This window comes from Pieris napi, chromosome 21, assembly GCF_905475465.1.
Source record: "Pieris napi chromosome 21, ilPieNapi1.2, whole genome shotgun sequence".
In the NCBI taxonomy this organism is placed as follows: domain Eukaryota; kingdom Metazoa; phylum Arthropoda; class Insecta; order Lepidoptera; family Pieridae; genus Pieris; species Pieris napi.
The window spans coordinates 544235-562639 of record NC_062254.1 but is presented as its reverse complement, the minus strand read 5'-3'; positions in this window follow the sequence as shown (position 1 = coordinate 562639).

Genomic DNA, 18405 nt, shown 5'->3' with positions numbered 1-18405 from the left:
AGTTTTTTAAATCACGAACCTTTAAAACGCTGTAACTAAGGAAGAAAATGCACGCGCGGAAATATTATCAATTTACAGGCGGTAAATATGCTGTATGCAGTAAATTTATGTATTTGGGTACTTTCAATTGCAAGTCAAGATGTAAGATTAGTTTAGAATTATGATTAGATCTAGAAATGCAGTGGGTCATTTGGTAATGTAATGTTTGCTTGAAATAAAATGTAGTAAATGGTTTAAAAAAAAACTGCTGTAAGTAAACGAATGTAAAAATCACACGCCGCAGAATTGCTGTAAGTAGCGTTAAGTTTTTAAATGGGAAGAAGTAAGTATTTGTAAAGAAAAAATGCAGTTTTTCTTTTGCTGTAAGTACAAATTGTCTAAAATGACTGGATTTTGGTCTACATACAGCATTTAATCTTGCTAAAAAAATATAAGTACGGGCGTTTTCAACGGCGTATCTAATTTTTTTTTCATCGTAGAAGCACAGGACCCGGGACATTCGATGCGGTTTTTTTTCTGATTCTAATGGCAGTAAAAAGTCACTTTAGGTATTTTGTCTACTTACAGCAAATATGCTTTCCTACGTCGATATATGTATATTCTTATATAACATAATATTTTTATTTGTTATTTTAGTTATGTAATCTAACATTAGCTTACAAAATGTAAGAAATCATCGCACACTTGAAGCCAAAATGAGCCTTTTGGTTTTTACCACACTCATAAATTGTAAGTAACCATTCTCTTTTCCGATAATGTCCAATAACATAAGTGTCACTTAGATTTACGAACTCTTCAACAAGTCGAAGTTAGTTTTTGGTTAATCCAGCGTCGCAACCAAAAAAAGGGGTTAGCTATTGTGACATATTATAAATAACTCATTAGGTTAGTTATTGGTAAAAGTATAATCTAATAACCTACAACACAGCAGATAGATTTTTCACAGCAGGATACCTTGGTCTGGTAAGAAAAGTTGTAAGAAGAACACATTGAAACTGGTTTATAAAAAAAACATATGATATATTTAGGCTTAAATATTTAGTGATTTGTAAGAACCAAGAAGAAATTTAATAAACCTGCAGATGAGTTTTCGCTTCTCTTTGTAAGGCACGTTTGCCTTACCACCGCGATAAAAAGCTGCCCATCTCAGTATTACTGGTCATCACTATCAGACTTATGGTCCTTTACGAAGATTGACCATGGGCATCACATAACATCAGATGAGAATCTGCCTTTTTTCCCTCTTTCCTAAAAAAAACATCAAACTAATACCAAGGTATATACTTACAAACACAAAAGGATATTAAGAATTCGAAAAGAATTTAAAAAAAAGTTTACGACTATATAAAAAAGTGTAAAAGGTACTTCCTCATTAGGAATCGGTTCGGAATCGGTAAAAGACGGATGATATTTAAGCAATGAGCCTTTGACACATTCAAGCACAACAATGTTAGTTAAGCCAGATCATGTAGAGTAATTCTGAAGCCATATAAAGTAATAAAGCCATTGTAGGGGGCGTGTCGCGGTCAGATCAAACAGACTCCGCCCATGCGCGCGCGCACAACACCAGGGCGTTCTTGACAGCTGAGTACATTCTTGAAAAAACACTGACCTTAGCACGATGCCATACACATCTGTTTATCGTGTCGTAATAGTTTACACGAATGTAGTAAATGTTTATACTGCTATTAAAAATGGCGGAAGTAGGTGCTGTACAAATAACATCGCGCGTACGGTGAAGGAAGATATCGTGAGGAAATGACACAAATGGTTGACGGTGTGTGTTAGGCACAGAAGGCTGAACACATATTAGAAAAACGATCTTAAATCATACAGAAAGAAAGGTTTTTGAAGTTATACTTCTTTAGGCGCGTTATGAAAATTTGATGAGAGTGAAATTTTACGATGCGCGCGCACCTATGACACAAAATTCGGAGTGTGATTATAGCGTGCGCAATCTACAAAAGAAATAGAATATAAGCTAACTTCACGCATATTCTATTTCTTAGCTTAGCAGCTTAACAAGAATTTTGAATATCCATGACAATTGACATCTGACATTGACATTTACCTTTTAAACAAATATAGGAGTTTGAATTATTGTTTAAAATAAAAGATTATCTATGTATCTAGTTATTTTCATTATACAAGTGCGAATTTTATATGTGCGTCTGAATTATAATCAGAAGTGATTTAAATTTAATATCTAAATCAAAACTAATTAATATGATAAAATATTTGTGAAAAAACTGTGCCAACCTTCCTGAGTGCTTCAATACAATTGAGGTTAACTATCCGTAGGTATTATCGAGTATTATTGTTGATTAAAACTGAAACATGAACCATTATTCATTGCTTATGTTTATTGGGTTTGTTACAGCAACGTTTTAGAAATATTCTATATATCAATAATTGAGAACAAAGATTTAAGCACGAATACTAATAAGGAGAAAATGAAGGCTTGGAGCGATATAACAGAGAAGTAAACATTTTAATAAGTACCTGCATCTCAAAAAAATGACCACATTATTTAATCAAAACATGTAATTTTTCAGATTTAATCTAGCAAATATAAGGACAAGAGACAAAAAACAATTGATGAATCAGTGGAAGTGCACTAAATTGAATACAAAAAAAGAGTTGTCATCTTATCGCCGTGAAACATCTAAAACTGGAGGTGGAACAAAGCCACCATCACCTTCTCGAGACACAATGGATATGGCAGAGATGATACCGCAACGGTTTGAAGTAGATTTCAATGAATTTGATTGTGATAGTGTCGAGGTAGGAATGTTAATTATAAATATGATGTATGGTGATGTTCAAGGTTCAACCTTTCAAGCATAGGCATATGCTCACAACAGTACTTTATTCCCCTACAGGTAGTTAGAGATATTGTAATACCTCAAAACATCCATGTTGCACTTGTAGTACCGAAACTCTGTCCAGCCAGAAGTGAGCCCATTCCCACTTATAATGGACAGTGGGTATAATACACCTTAATACCTGAGTGCGAACCACTCACCATGATACTTAAATTAATAGATGTTATTTATATATTTCAGGATATTACAAATAAAATCATTTTGGAAACAATTGATATCCCAAAAGCAAATAAAGCCAACAATGACAAGGTAATAAATCAGTTTTGACATAACTTGAATACTAAAAAAGCCAAACAAAGGTGTGCACAACAGTGACAACATAACTTAACAATTTCATTATTTTGTAGGATTAAAGAAAGGTTAAAGAAAATCATGTCGAACTGAACAACAAGAATCCCCAAACAACTCCAAAGAAACCTACAAGGAAGACACCGGTATTATATTTAAATTATCTCTATCTCTAAATAGAATAAAAGAAAGTTGCTATCCAGGTCTGTAGCATGTGCTACAAATTATATTATTAACACATTTATATAATTATATTAATATAAATGTGTTAAAAAATTTATAATATGAATTATAAAAAAATTTAAGTTTTGCATGGACAGAGCTTAAATTAATATTCTCTTATTTGTTGCAGAAAGCAAGTAGTAGTTTTAGTTTTGGAGAAGCCTCGTAGATGCACAACCAAGTTATGATTAATTTAAAATTACAAACCGAAATTCTGATGAAGACAGTCACTTAAAAATAAATAGTATAATGAAATAAAAATGTTTTAAAGATAAATAGTGTTTTATTTGTTTAATGTAAGAGAATAATAATAAATATTTATTTAATTAATTTTTCAAATGTAAACTGAACTTTATTGACTTTAATGACTCCTTTTCCAGTCTTTGATTATTTAATTGTAATTAATTATTTGCATGAAATCAAAAACTATTTTTAATTATGCCAAAGAAGTATAACTTCTTACGCGCGTACATAAGTACACGCACCCTTTTTTATTTTTTTATTCACCTACAAGTGTAAGTAATAGGATTACTTGGATAGAAGCTACAATAAGTTTCATTTGTTCTTTTCATAAACGAAAAATGAGATAAAATCCTTAGCGAGATAAGTCAAGCTTGAAGAGATTTTCATTCGTGCACCGACGGAGATTGGCCGCACGACCTCAGGGTTGAGAACGTCCGTTAACCACTGAACCATCACTGATGTTTTCTTAACTATCAGATTGTTATATACCAGATAGTAAGTAGGTATATGAGTTTAAATCAATAACACAGATTCTGATTTGATAAACAGTTTTAAGTTATTTGTTTACTCACAATTATTTTAACAATAACATAAAAATAAATCGTATCTTTTATGATCATTTCAATCTAATAGGTGATCAGCCTCCAACACACGCCGTTGACTTTTTGGGTCTAAGGCATGCCGGTTTCCTCACGATATTTTCCTTCACCGGTCGAGCGAAAGTGCGCGTACAGAAAGAAAGTCCATTGTTGCATGCCCGCCCTAGTGGCGTCCTGCATCAGCAGGCTGTGAACAATCACATCGCGAGCGGGGGCACTGCCCGAACTTGACGATGTCCGCCCCTGAACAGGATAAACACGAGCAAAGAATGTACAGTCGGGGATCGAACCTACGACTGAGACGATGAAAATGAACGCTGAAGCCACTTGGCCAACACTGCTCAATAAATAACGACATTTGTAAAGTTCTATGACTATGAATGACCGTTTAATAATATAAACGTAATTTTTTAAGATCCGCTTGAATACGATATAAGTTCTCTCCCACGTTAAATGATAAATGTATTTGCGAATAAAAAGTCACACATGAAGCATCGCGTGTAAGGGAAACCAGGGAAATGTAATTATTCTTTCGCAGAACACAATTGAGAAGTACACAACCACTTCCTCAATTACGCCAGTCTATGAGTTAAGTGTTTACACCTTGTACTTGGCATTTAAAGGAATTGTACATTAAAAATTTAACTATTATATTGTGGTTCAAGTTACCTGTGTTGTCTGGCTAATCTTAGATTGTATCACCACTTGGATAGCGTCCTTGCGTATAAGATTTTTTTGCATTTGTTGTTTTTAAAAATATTTAAATACAAAAAGGTATAATAATATTTTGTATGATAGGTTTTAATGATTTTTAATTTAACGCATAATATTGAAATCAATTGTAATAATAAAAGTGTAATAAGAAAAGAGGTATTTATTTATAACCCACAAAACGGAACAAATAAGTTCTAATTATGATTTTGTTCCCATTGGAGTGACTCGTGGAGTTAAAGTGCACAGGCGCTAATTAAAGATTTAAGTTGGCGCCTGGTAGATAGTACCAGTGACCCCAGAGCTGGTGGTTTCCTCGCTCAACGAATAAGTATCGCAATAGAGTGAGGAATGCCAGCATTAAAGGTACACTGCGAAGGGACCATACTTAAAATTGTTTACATTTTCTATTTATCAATTTTTAATTATTATTATTATTACTATGTAGGTTAAGAATATTGTAAATACTGTATATTTATGATGTATTACGAGGTATACAATAGCACTAAAATCAATGACCACGTCAGGCAGTGGTTGTTGACTTTTGAAACGCACATACTAACGTAATTAAAGCTACATGTAGATTATAACCACATGTATTTTCTAATCCCATCATTTTCCCACACGATTTGCGAGAGTTTCCACAAGTTTCAACTTTCTAATTAAGCAAACATCCCAAACAAAGTCATCTTTCACTCAACTTGCAACAATCTAAATTATGTTACATTTAAATTATGTTTAAATATGACACTTATAATCGTTGACTAACTATTATTTGTTGCTCTGACTCGCCCATAAATATCATGTGGATATTTCCGGAGTGGTTGTCGACCGCGCCCCACGTCCCAGTTTAAGCAAATTTAGTCCCTTTATAGGAAAGGGAGAGAAGGATTCGAAACTCCTCTGCTGTTCAGCTGCGGCCACATCTGCCTGATCGCGATGATAGTGATAGTGACAATATCGAAATTTTCAAAGACTTAATTTTTAACTTTAGGTTAGGTTAGGTTACTTTCCCTTGCAAATGGGAAACTATTGTATAAATATTTAATGATACGAAACAATTCATACAAAAATACATCATTATTTCGTTTAATTTTTAAAAACTAATTGTTTAGTATTTACAATATTCTCAACCTACATAGTATAATAACAATAAAATATAATAAATATAATTATTTATAATTAAAAATTAATAAATAGAAAACAAAAACAAATTTAAAAACTTAGGTCCCTGTGGCAGTGTATCTTTAACGCTAGCAGCAGTTCCTCGCTGTATTGCGATATAGTATAAGATCCCGATATACAACGACCTTTTTATAATTTGCATGTAGTAAATTTTTTAAATTTTTTCAATCAATATTTTTAATCAGGGTAGTATTATATATCTATCACTATAACTTTATTTTTTACTAAAGATGTATAAATACTTTAGTGTCACATAAAAAATATACACATAAATAATTAATTGATTAAAAACAACCTAACGTTTGCATATTCTATGGGCTTCATACTTTCGATTGGTATAGAATTTATCTAATAATCATACCGGTGAAATGTTTAAAATAATATATTTTTTTTAATATTAATTAAAATACTCTGGACTGAAATTTGCTAGGCAACCCATATGGATTATATTTATTCACATATTAAATTAAATATAAAATACGTTTTATTAATTAAGCATCTCGGTGAAGGTCGTTGTATATCGGGATCTTAGACCAATACTTATTCAGCGAGGAGAGCACCAGCTCTCATAAGGAAACTTAGTTTAAAGGGTCTAAGAGCGTTTGGAGTTTAGTTAGGGTAGACCGAGGCGAATCGGATCACAGGGCGAATCGGATCAAAATAAGAAATCTGTTGATAATTCAAATATCACTTTCACATAGAACGCACTCAACCGGCGTTTTGTGTCTCTCCATTTACTGAGCACCTCCCGACATAAGCAGTATTTCGATCGCACTTGTGGATCAGTGGCAATACTGCTCGTCAGCCACTCGGTTTTTTGTGTGTGTCGCAATTTGGCGCTCATCTAAGGTTACGTACCTACTTACGATTTCTTTGTGTCATATGACGGATTTGTCTTAAAATTTAACTACATTGGTTTATATTGTTAAGCAAGGTGTTAATATTGAAGAACCAATTCGCTTTTAAGTATAATCTTAGAGGTTAACGTCTAAAATATTTATTTTAAAAGTCTTAATTATGGGGCTAATCGGATCATATCCTTAGGGGCGAATTGGATGATACTTTTAAACTGATTTATTACATGTTTGAGGTTATTGATTCATATTTATTTCATGACCGCCGGAGAATGGTGTCAAGCAAAAATGAAAGAGGCTGTAAATTAAGTCCAGAACAAAGAGTTGACATTTCGTAAAGCTGCTAAAAGTTTTTCAGTACCGTTCACGAGCTAACAGAAAAAAAGGACCATAATATATATGTGAATTATGTGCCAATAATTAAAATTGATCTTATTATTATATATTTTTACTGATTCCAAAGTTATTTAACACTATACCTTAAAATTTTGTTATATTTTGTGCACGATCCGATTCACCCCAAGAGTTGGGGCGAATCGGATATTTTCCTTTTTTTCGTTTTTAATAGCTAATTAAGAGAATATATGTATGATTTAAGTTTTCAAATATTTATTTCATAGGTAATTGTTACTTCTTACGATTTTATCAATAAAAATAACATTATATAGCACTTTAGTATGATTTACTCAACCTCAAAGAAAAAGTGATCCGATTCGCCTCGGTCTACTATACAGTTATTCGTAAGAGTCCTTCTCAAAGGAATGCCGGCGTTAGCCTGGTTCCTTGTTTGCTTCCTGTGCCTGAAATAAAACTCTGTTAATGGCTCTAGACGGCTGGAAGCGACTTCTACACTAAGTTAAGAAATTGCGGTCATCCTACCCTTGTGATTAATATATATATTTAAAAAAAGTTAGTCGACATCACAGGAGACCGAAGAGCTGGCAGCTATCTCGGACAAAGAATTAGTCTAGCTATTCAAAGAGGGAACGCTGCCAGTGTCTTCGGAACCTTGCCTAAAGGGACTCCTTTTAATAATATATTTCAGTTATTATATTTTAAGGTTAGTTATTGTTTTTTGTTATATTAATTTATGTTAGCAGTAGGATTACGAAATCTATATATTTGACATATGTACATTTTAAATATACATGTAGATATATAAATTGTGTAGGGATATCTGGAAGAAAATAAGGTTATTTTAAACCATTATTAGTCGGCCTGAATCGCGGAAAAGTTATTCCAACCACTAAGGACATATGTAACAACTTCTAGAGTTCAGCCTTCGTGCGAGTCATTGGTTACACTAGTCCTTCTAGAGAATTCTCCGAGTGGAGAAGAGCAGCTCCTACCTTCCTCCAAAGTTCTTAATATAAACTCCTTCATCGCAAGAAAGGCAGTTCTTATGAGGAGACGGCTGTCAAGATGATAACTCAAGGTGCTAAGAGTGTCGTGATTGGGAAAAGGAATACGGCACAAATTGCTATATAATGTTGTCCTTATCGCTCACGTATGACTTTTGAAAAGTATAACCGTGACAAAGCATTAAAACATTTGAAGGTTAACGTTTAAACACTTTAAATTATCTCAAAATATCCAATTAAAATAAATATCTTGTAGGTATCTTAAATTGCCAGATATAATTGCTTATTATAATTTAAATTACTGTTTAATTCATTTACTTGTCGAAAATATACGGAAACATTCGCATTAACATAGTTTCAATTAATTATTAACACTGAATTTAATTATTTTAAATACTTTTAAGAAGATAAAAAATAATGTAGAGCGTTATTATGTGTGGTAATTAAAAGAAAAATGTATTTATATATTAAACTAGCGGATCCGACAGACGTTATCCTGGTCACACGTCTTACATACAAAAAAATATATAATAATGGAAATCATACTCGACTTCACTTGAACACACAAAACATTTCATCAAAATCTGTCCAGCCGCTTGGGAGTTTAATGACGAACATGCACAGAAGATCCAGCAATTTATTTGCTGTATAGATAAATAAATTAGATACCTACTGCAGCGCAATCTGATATTATGATATTGTGAAACCATCCAGGGTGCCATCCAAAGCATACAAAAAATATCATTCAAACCGGTCTAGCCGTTTAAGAGGAGTTCGGTGACATACACACGTACAGTTGACATATATAAAGATAATATAATTAATTATAAAACAAACGAATATCTTTAAAACTTAATTATAAAATCTAATTATATATTTCACTCCATGAATTTTCATATTTTCTAAAGTAAGTGCCTACTCACGTGAAATGATGAAAAACCTCCCTCCGTAATTATCATGCGAGGAAGTTCGCGTAAACTTGATCCTGCTCTTCATTATGTGTGGATTAATAGCTCCTTAGAACTTCTTAACCTGCAAGTCTATCTATATAATGTTTAGCTATCGAGTTTGTTAATAGCTTTTACTGAGATACATTTCACAACTCACAAGTACTCTTTCACGATCTTCAATTAACGTAAGGAAAAAGATATATAGTAGAGTACTATACATATATATTATATACTTAGAATACACCACCATACCAGGTGTAACATAACTTACCTTAAATTATTAACTTACTTGCAAGAATTAAAATTACTCTTATGTATTAATTATAAAAAACATTAATTTCGGTCTTCAGAACATTAAACAACGGAAAGTTGTGTTGTGCCATGACCACTACCACCTCCTTTAACTAATTATTGTTGCTTGCGTTGCTTTGTAACGTTAAGGAGTACACGGGTATGGCAACTGCGGAAGAGTTGATGCATGGCACAGGACAAGACACGCTTCACGAACTGACGGCCAACCTCCAGTAATGGAGAGGCACTAAAAGAAGAAGAATTTTGTCCCAAGAACGCACTTGCGAGCCTTCTGGCTATGAGAGTGTTCATGGATGGCGGCGGTATCACTTAACATCGTACAAAAAAACAAAAAAATGTTAAGTTAAATTTTATCTGTATTGACAAAACGATGAAATAAATGTTTGTGTAATTTAGTCAAAATAGTGTCTGTCATAGGGCTGATTCGTTCCTGTCTTGAAATGTGGACTAAAGTTAGTAATGTATCGTGTTTACCATTATTAGTTATTATTTGAATATAACATCATCTAACAAGTCCATGTTTTATGATACAGCCTATTACGCTTTATAAATATCTCAGTTTTTAATGAGGTAAAGTACGTATTTTTTAATTTACGTAGCAAATAAGTGTTATATTAACAAATATTTAAATTATTAAATACATTTTTGGATTAACCTTGTAAACTTTTAACATTTCCTGCGTCCTTTACTGTATTCACGATAGTTTCATTAAGTGTTAAAAATTTTAAGAGTTCGATATTGCTTGCTGTTTATCTACTAATGCTTAGTTTCAAATGCGTCCACGTCCTTTTCACATACTTTATATGTATTCGTATGGTCCGTTAGTTTTTTTATATAACTGAGGGCAAACCAGCAGCAGGCTTACCAGATGTTAAGTGATACCATGGGACCCTCTAAATGCCAGAGTGATCGCGAGTGCATTGCCTTTTTTTGGTACGAAAGGAAGAATTGGTACGCTCTTTCCTAAGGGGAATTGGGTCGGAAATACTTCAGTTGGCAGCTGGTTCCACATAGTGGTGGTGCGCGGCTAAAACTGCCTTAAAAAACGCTCAGTTGTGGCACGACGGTATATGTATAATTAGCTCCGGAATTACAGTTGTAAACCCATTTGATTTATAAATCAAGCACCAGCAACGTATAGTTGACCGGAAACTAATTACCTGTAGGTACACGATCAATCACAGTTTATTGCCAACATTAAAATATTATGAGGCTTAAGACATTTCTATTATGTTCGGAATTTTAACAATAACTTTAATAGTGTACTACAAAGTTTTCCCATTGGTCACGAACTGATTTAATCAATGCAATTAACAATGAAACTGCCTCGTTGGTTAAGCATTTATAAGCATGATAACTGCAGATGAAGGTAAGGGTTCGAAAACCCGATTGATCTTTTAAAATCCAACATTAAATACGTAACGTAATTTGACCAAGTGAATTGTAATCTAGTTAGGAAGGGTACGTTGGATAACAACGTAAAGCTGTTATGCTCTCGTGGTATCCAGTCGCATATCAGCCAAAAAGCGCTATTCAAGAAAGATAATTTATAATTGATTCATACATATAAACATAGAATTCTAACATCAAAGTTATTATGGATTCTTAAACGCCAATTACCCTGAACATATTGTTATCATTGATTGTATAAATACATACAATTGTACGGACAGCCGGACGCTTGAATTATTCACGAAGTGGACACGCGTCCGGGCACAAAAACACGGACAAAACCGGAAGACGAATATCGACAGACGTTTGATGCTTTGAAAGGCATGGCGATGTCATTGTTATTAAACTTCGGGACTTTTGTGTCTCAGTTCTGACATTGAATATAGCAGATGTATACCATACTATAAAACAATATACCTTTCGGGGTAGGAAGAAAATCACGTTAATCAATTAAAAATACGTACCTAATTGAATTGCTTATTTATTTAATTATCAAATTGCAAGTCTCTGAGTTGTCTTCTGTTAACAGACAATAATTTTGGAGATATCGTAAAACTAACTAAGTAACTTCGGCTGTGTTGTGTGAAAGTGAGGGTGTGTATGGAGTTTATTTAACGTTATGAATATTCTTAATACAAGGAGTATTAAAGCATATTTCGTGATAGCTTGAACAAGTCGACTTAAATAGGGGTCGTTGTGTGTCCGGGTTGCGCGATAGCAGAGTTTTATATTATATTATTTGGTCATGATTCCATCCGATTCTTTGCTAATATACAAGCCGATAGTATAGCTAATGTCAAGCAGGTGATCAGACAAACATTAGTTTTTTGTAGAGGACAACCTAATCACGATGTAGTCCTTCACAGTAGGAACTTGAGTTAATGACGTATTAAGAATATACGTGAATGGCCGCCATTTTTATACAGAACTGGACAGACGTATGGCCATTTGATGTTAAGTGAGATTTGGCCTATTGGAAGGCACGCCTGTTCGACCTCCGCTTGAAAGAACCCATATGATACTGTCTAGGGAAGATGGAAGGAGGAGGAGTTCCACTCCTGTGCTGGTTTTATAAGGGACGACAAACCAAATCGTGCATTGCGGCACCTGGGTATGTCGAGAACGAAGGGGTGACACTCCAGCGTGCTTCTAGATGAGCGTTGTTTGAAAGGGGATGACGGAATCAGATTGTGTAGTTCCATGGAGCATTCTGGAGTGCAATCCATAGGAGACTGAAAGGCAGGCAACAGAACGGCGATCAAGACTTAAGAGTTGAGATTTAACGAGTGAATCATGGAGTATACAGCAATTTTTGCAGCTGCATGTGTGAGGAAGTTATTAGGAATAAAAGGCGGCTTCTTTACAAAGGAATCTGAATCTGAATAAAGATTATACTTGGAAAATAATAAAAACTGAAAATATAATTGAATGATATCATGATCGCTGGCGCAACTAATAGTTAACCAGTAACGAGCAACTGTATCGTGGATTACTCGAGTAATTAGTGAAACTCAGTGATGCTCAATTAGGTAGCGGCCTTTATTGACCGCCAGCTTTCATCTCGCCGACGTAGAGATGGGAATTTGTCGATGTATAACGATAAAATGGTTACTGAATTTACAAGCGTGGACGGTAAATTTTCCCTTTGGTTTATGTGATCACATTTAAATATGCCTTTAGAAACAGGTTCTGGCTGAATACGAGAGAAATGCCAACTTAGCATATAAATTTTTTTTTAATAACTTCTACGAGTCTAAGTCATGTAAATTGCATTATGTTTTCACATATAATTATGAAATTATGTATAGGTACAAAATATTGTAAAAGTGTAAGTATGGAGTTTCTTGCCCATTCTTCCATATGAAACTACCTTTTGGAAGGGGCAACTACATTTTTTTTAAATATCTTGTAAAAGCGCCTAATTGAAATAAAATATTTGACTTTTTTTTGTACAGTATTATTGTCTAAGCCAGTTATTAAATACTTTATCGCCTTCATTGTTAGAACACATGGTGTTGGTAATTCTCCTTGGTCTATATCCCTTAAGTAAAATACTGTTAATTATAGTAAACTGCAGCTGTAGCATTCTACGACTACAATCACTGCAATGACACTGAAATACGTTTACGAAGTTATTCTGACCGCTAAGTTTATATACAACTTCTCAAGCTTACCCACTCTATATAATTTGGCCTGAAGGCCAATGGACGGATCGAGGAGCGAAGTTAGAATTAACTGTTCACCATCTTTCCTCCACATAACATAACAAAAAGCTACCAATCAATTGTTTAGTATTAAATAAAGCCTAACTAAACCCTGTCTTTTTATCTGGTTCTTCCTTACTACACCAACAAATAAATGAGTGAAAGACTAATCACGAGATTTAAATATAACTGTTATTAAAGTAGGGTAATAGGGTTAGATCTTAGTTTGTCTTTTGCACTCGCAAATATATACTGAAATGTGTTTAAGTTACAAAGATTGAATCGACAGTTCAAACAATACTTTTAGGAATATTGAGCACCACAGCCAGCCATTGCTAATAGAGTATAAAACACCGTTTTTATTTTATGACGACCGCTGGTCCACTCACATGACCAACCCTCAAACAATCCACATGGCGTAGATCGATGTACTGAGGCTAGCCGCGCAGCCGCGGTTTCAGCCAATGATTACGGAGTGCCGACTGATCAATTATAGGAACCAACCCACTATCACCCCACGTTGACTTAATATTACTTACTATTGAAATGTATGTATGTATTTCCAACACGCAAATATACAATATGCTTAACCTACATAATAATAATAATTGAAAATTAAAACAAATTTAATTGTTTTGTTTTGCGATGCTTATTCGTTGAGCGAGGAAAGCACCAGCTCTGGGGTGACCGGTACTATCTACCAAGCGCAAACTTAAATCTTTAATTAGCGCCTGTACACATGAACCCCACGGCTCAAGAGTATCTACTCCAAAAGGAACAAAATCAAATTATATTTTAATATACATATTTATATTAACATATGACATTCATTCACACACATTTTGTAACCTGATTTTATCAGTTGTTTACAAACATAATATACATTTATATTTATCAACTCGCCATAAGGAACTGTAAAAAGGTTATTTTTGTATTATTTTAGGAAAAACATTCCCTTATCTCTATTTATTAATAAATTAGGTACCTACACAAGACAATGTTTTATAAGTTTTTATCAATATAGAATATAGATATTATTACAAATGTTTCTTGTAATTTTGGGACATAAATTAAGTACCTACTGAATGCTGTGTCACACACAAAGTGAGATGACACTAGCGATATTGTGTATCTTATGTATTTAATATTACATATTGATTTTTTTACATAGTCGCATTGGCTTGCTACTGTAAGGATAGTGTATGTATTTATGTGAATAAATAAATAATTATCATAGAAAAGAAATTTCCTCTGAAAATCCTACGATAAATATTCTGTTTATAAAGGTAAGTTATATATACAATATTGCTAACTCAATTTGCTTTCAATAACTCAGGCAAAACAACGCTAAACAAGAGCCTTCGCCCCACAGCGCTTCATAACGCTGTGTGCACTCAGATAAATCGGCTTTTATCAGAAGTACAGAGTAAATTATTCGATTAACATAGACAATAAATATTTATAAGCGGTAAGTCTGGTTAAATCTCTTGCCTGCCTGTCATCTGATTAAACTATGAAGGTTAGTGCACTAAATGTCTTTTTTGTTTCATTTAAATTATTACAAAATATATGTTTGAGTAATACATGAGTTTTGAGGTTATAAAAATGTAAAACATATCGCCAAACTAATAACTAAAAGCATTCAATTATTATTTAATGTGATTTCACATATCATATTACACATTATTATTTTAATGACTTATATTTTACATTGTCCTTGGTTTATATAAATTAAACTTATTTAACATCGTAATTCTCTAAAACATCTGCAACGAAAAACATCTACAAATGCTCGCGACATTTTTAAGTTTTTATACAATGCACAGAAAAGCGCCATCTCTGGGTTACTAGCGTCACTCGCAAAAGCTAATGAAACAAAAAATATAAAGTTTAATTATTTACAATTTTTTGTAACAATTGTCACATTTTAATTTTTTACAGAAAATATCGCAATAAATTAAAACAACATTCATGAATATATAGATTTTTTCTTCTTTCAACCGAAATAAATGAATGGACAATTTGAGAATGTTCCTAATTGACATAAGAACGCCAGTATTATTTATGTAAATGAGATACGGCGTTTAGTGGTAATGAGCTCCGATAAGTTGCTCCTTCATACGCCTGATATGGATAAGATATGTCCACGCCCTGACTACGTCTAGGGATACCAGCTATATCACAATGACATATATCACAATGATATTTGTTACTAAAGTTGCCTAATTATATCATGTAAGAGGTATGCATGAATTTCTATAAAATGATGATGTATTTTTTCACATGAAACTAAAAAAAAATATAATCATTAGTGGGAAAATAATTATCTACAGTGGAAAATTATGGCATAAATACAGTATATGATTTGCCCAGACTTAGCTCCAGCTAATGCAAAACAATTTTTTACACACTTTAATCTAATAAAAACAAACTAGGAAATTATACTTTTGCTTAAAATAAATCATAATTCATTAACTGGTCACCCAAAAGACGCACACATTCATCTAGGTATCCTTCCCGCTGACAGAAGCAATTATGTTTTTTTTTCTGAGACTCTGTGGAATTCATCAGACAATGAGACGGGAAGGATTCTAGCTCAGAATTAGCGGGAAAATGACAGTCCTAATACAGACGCAAAAAATATCACACTTTGTTCTTCGAATGAACGAACGAAAAACCTTTAACCCTAGAAAGATAATCATATTTTGTAATACGGAAAAGATAATCATGCGTAAAATTTACGCAAGAATTTGAATTAGTTGTAGGTCTAGGTTTAATAGTTTATTTTAATGAATTGTATGTTATTATATATACACATATATTAGAATAATTAATACTGCAGATAATTTTTTAAACACCTTTATTATTACTTAAAAAAAAAGAAAACTTTAAACGTGGTCCGCTACTTCACTGTCGGTGTCCTCACACGGAAGCTCGTCATCACTTTGCATAAGAGCGGCCAGGATTTCGTGTTGGTTTCAATTGATACTCCCCATTGTGATATATATTTGCCTCAATATCTTTAAAAATGAAATTATAATATTAGTTATAATATAAAGTATTAAAACAGTACTAAAACTGTCATATAAGCCAAAATCATAAAAGTCACGATAAAGATAATCATGCGTAATTTTGACTCACGCGGTCGTTATATTTCAAAATCGGTGGCACTTACCTTATTGACACTTACGTCACGCGGCAGCTCCCAACCACGAAATACGAATGAGATGTCCTAAACGCACAGCTCTATGGATTCGCGCTAATTAGAAAGATAGAGCAATTATTCGAAAACGCATGCGTAAATTTTACGCAGACTATCTTTCCAGGGTTAAAACGGTTAGTAACTTTTCGGAACCCAAATTATTGATCGACTTTTATTACAAACGTTGGATTGTATAGTTCTGATCGATATAATCACCTTTTAGGTAAAAAGCACATGTCAGGGTTCCCAGCTCTTCCATAACAAACTTATAGTTAATTCCATAACTATTATTTTTAGATTTTTACCAGCGTGAGTGCATGAGCTTTTTTATTTATTATAGATGTAGTCTACCTGCATATTGGATCTGACAAAGATAGTCTTTACTGTCTGACCCACGACAACATCCCTATTCCTTTTTTATACAGCCTACGAACATAGGGGAGCGCTCTGTGTGCTTTTAAAATTACACTTAGATGGACATATTCAGTAATCAGTTCACTGTAGGCTAGTTTTATCTCTTCTTAATTATAAAGTTCATTCCATAAATTCTTTTTAAACCATAACGGTTCATATGTTTTGAAGTGTTTAAGTTCTAAAGTTTTCCGTACTATATCGAATAATTGTCGCCATAAAAGTATGGCTATAATTATTCATTATTACGTAATTACGTATTGTCCGAGCTAATAAAAGGTAGTCTCAAAGTCAACGATTACTACACGATAGCATTCGTTTTATTGTGAATTCAAAGCGGGAAGACACGTGTCGCGGGTCTATGGTTGGATCAGAGACTAAACATAATCAAACTTCAAAGAATAATACACGTATGCAAATCTTGACGTGGCAGCAACTACAGTATAAAAATATATGACAGCATATACGTTTCGATAAAAAAATAGTAAATTTATGTACCCCACGATAATATTTAGTTGATAAATTGATAATAACTTAATAAAACATGTCCACCCACATAGTAGTGGCAAATATAGGTATTGTCATTGTAGGCATTTTTACACGTATTGCATTAGCAAAAAAATTCCCAGCTGTTTTTCCACTATATTACTTACTGTATATGGATTCACACAAACTCTCTATTCAGGGAGTACACAAATACACACACAAACTCTGTATTAGGTAATTTACGATCAGCTAAAATGATCTTACACAGAGCCCTCCATTAAACTAGGATCTTGTAGACAATTGTGCTTGCTCCTTGGCGGAGATTGACAACAATTGAATTAACAATCTAAGACGATCCAATGAAGTAATGTCCTAATAATTTGCTTCGCTAAAATTTAGCGATTAGTATTTTTAATTCGATCAGATGTCAAGAAGCGGAAAAGCTAGTTGAGTGCACGCCAAGTGATCGGGCGATTAGAAGCCATCGGTGTGTTGCGAGGCGCGCATTCCCCGCGTGCCAATATATTTATAGACGAATACAATCGCTATTTACAAACGAATTTAATCTAATAAGAGTTATTTCTTGACCTTGATAAGTCTCAATTAATTACATATTTATTTACTAATTATCTCATAATTAGGTCAGCGACTGATAAAACGACTAACAGTGCGACAAACATATTTCAAAAATAAGTGCAAAATATTTATTTCAGTACGATAAAAATACATAATATTAATTACATATACTGTGAAGTCACTCTGCGAACATATAAACATGTCGATAGTGTCGGAGACAGCATTCAGTAGCAACGCCTTTGTTCACGGGGTTCTGTGCTACAGACTGGTTCTAGCCCTTGGTATCGCAAACAACCTTGAACTTGATCGCATATATCCCCTATAAAGAAACCGAGTTCTTGGAGAACCAAGTTTTCTGACTTGCTCATCACCACCAATATGATATTACTTTAATACTTTTGTGTTTCCTATACTGACTTTCAGAGACACGATTATCTCAGTTATACCTAGGTATGGACGATATA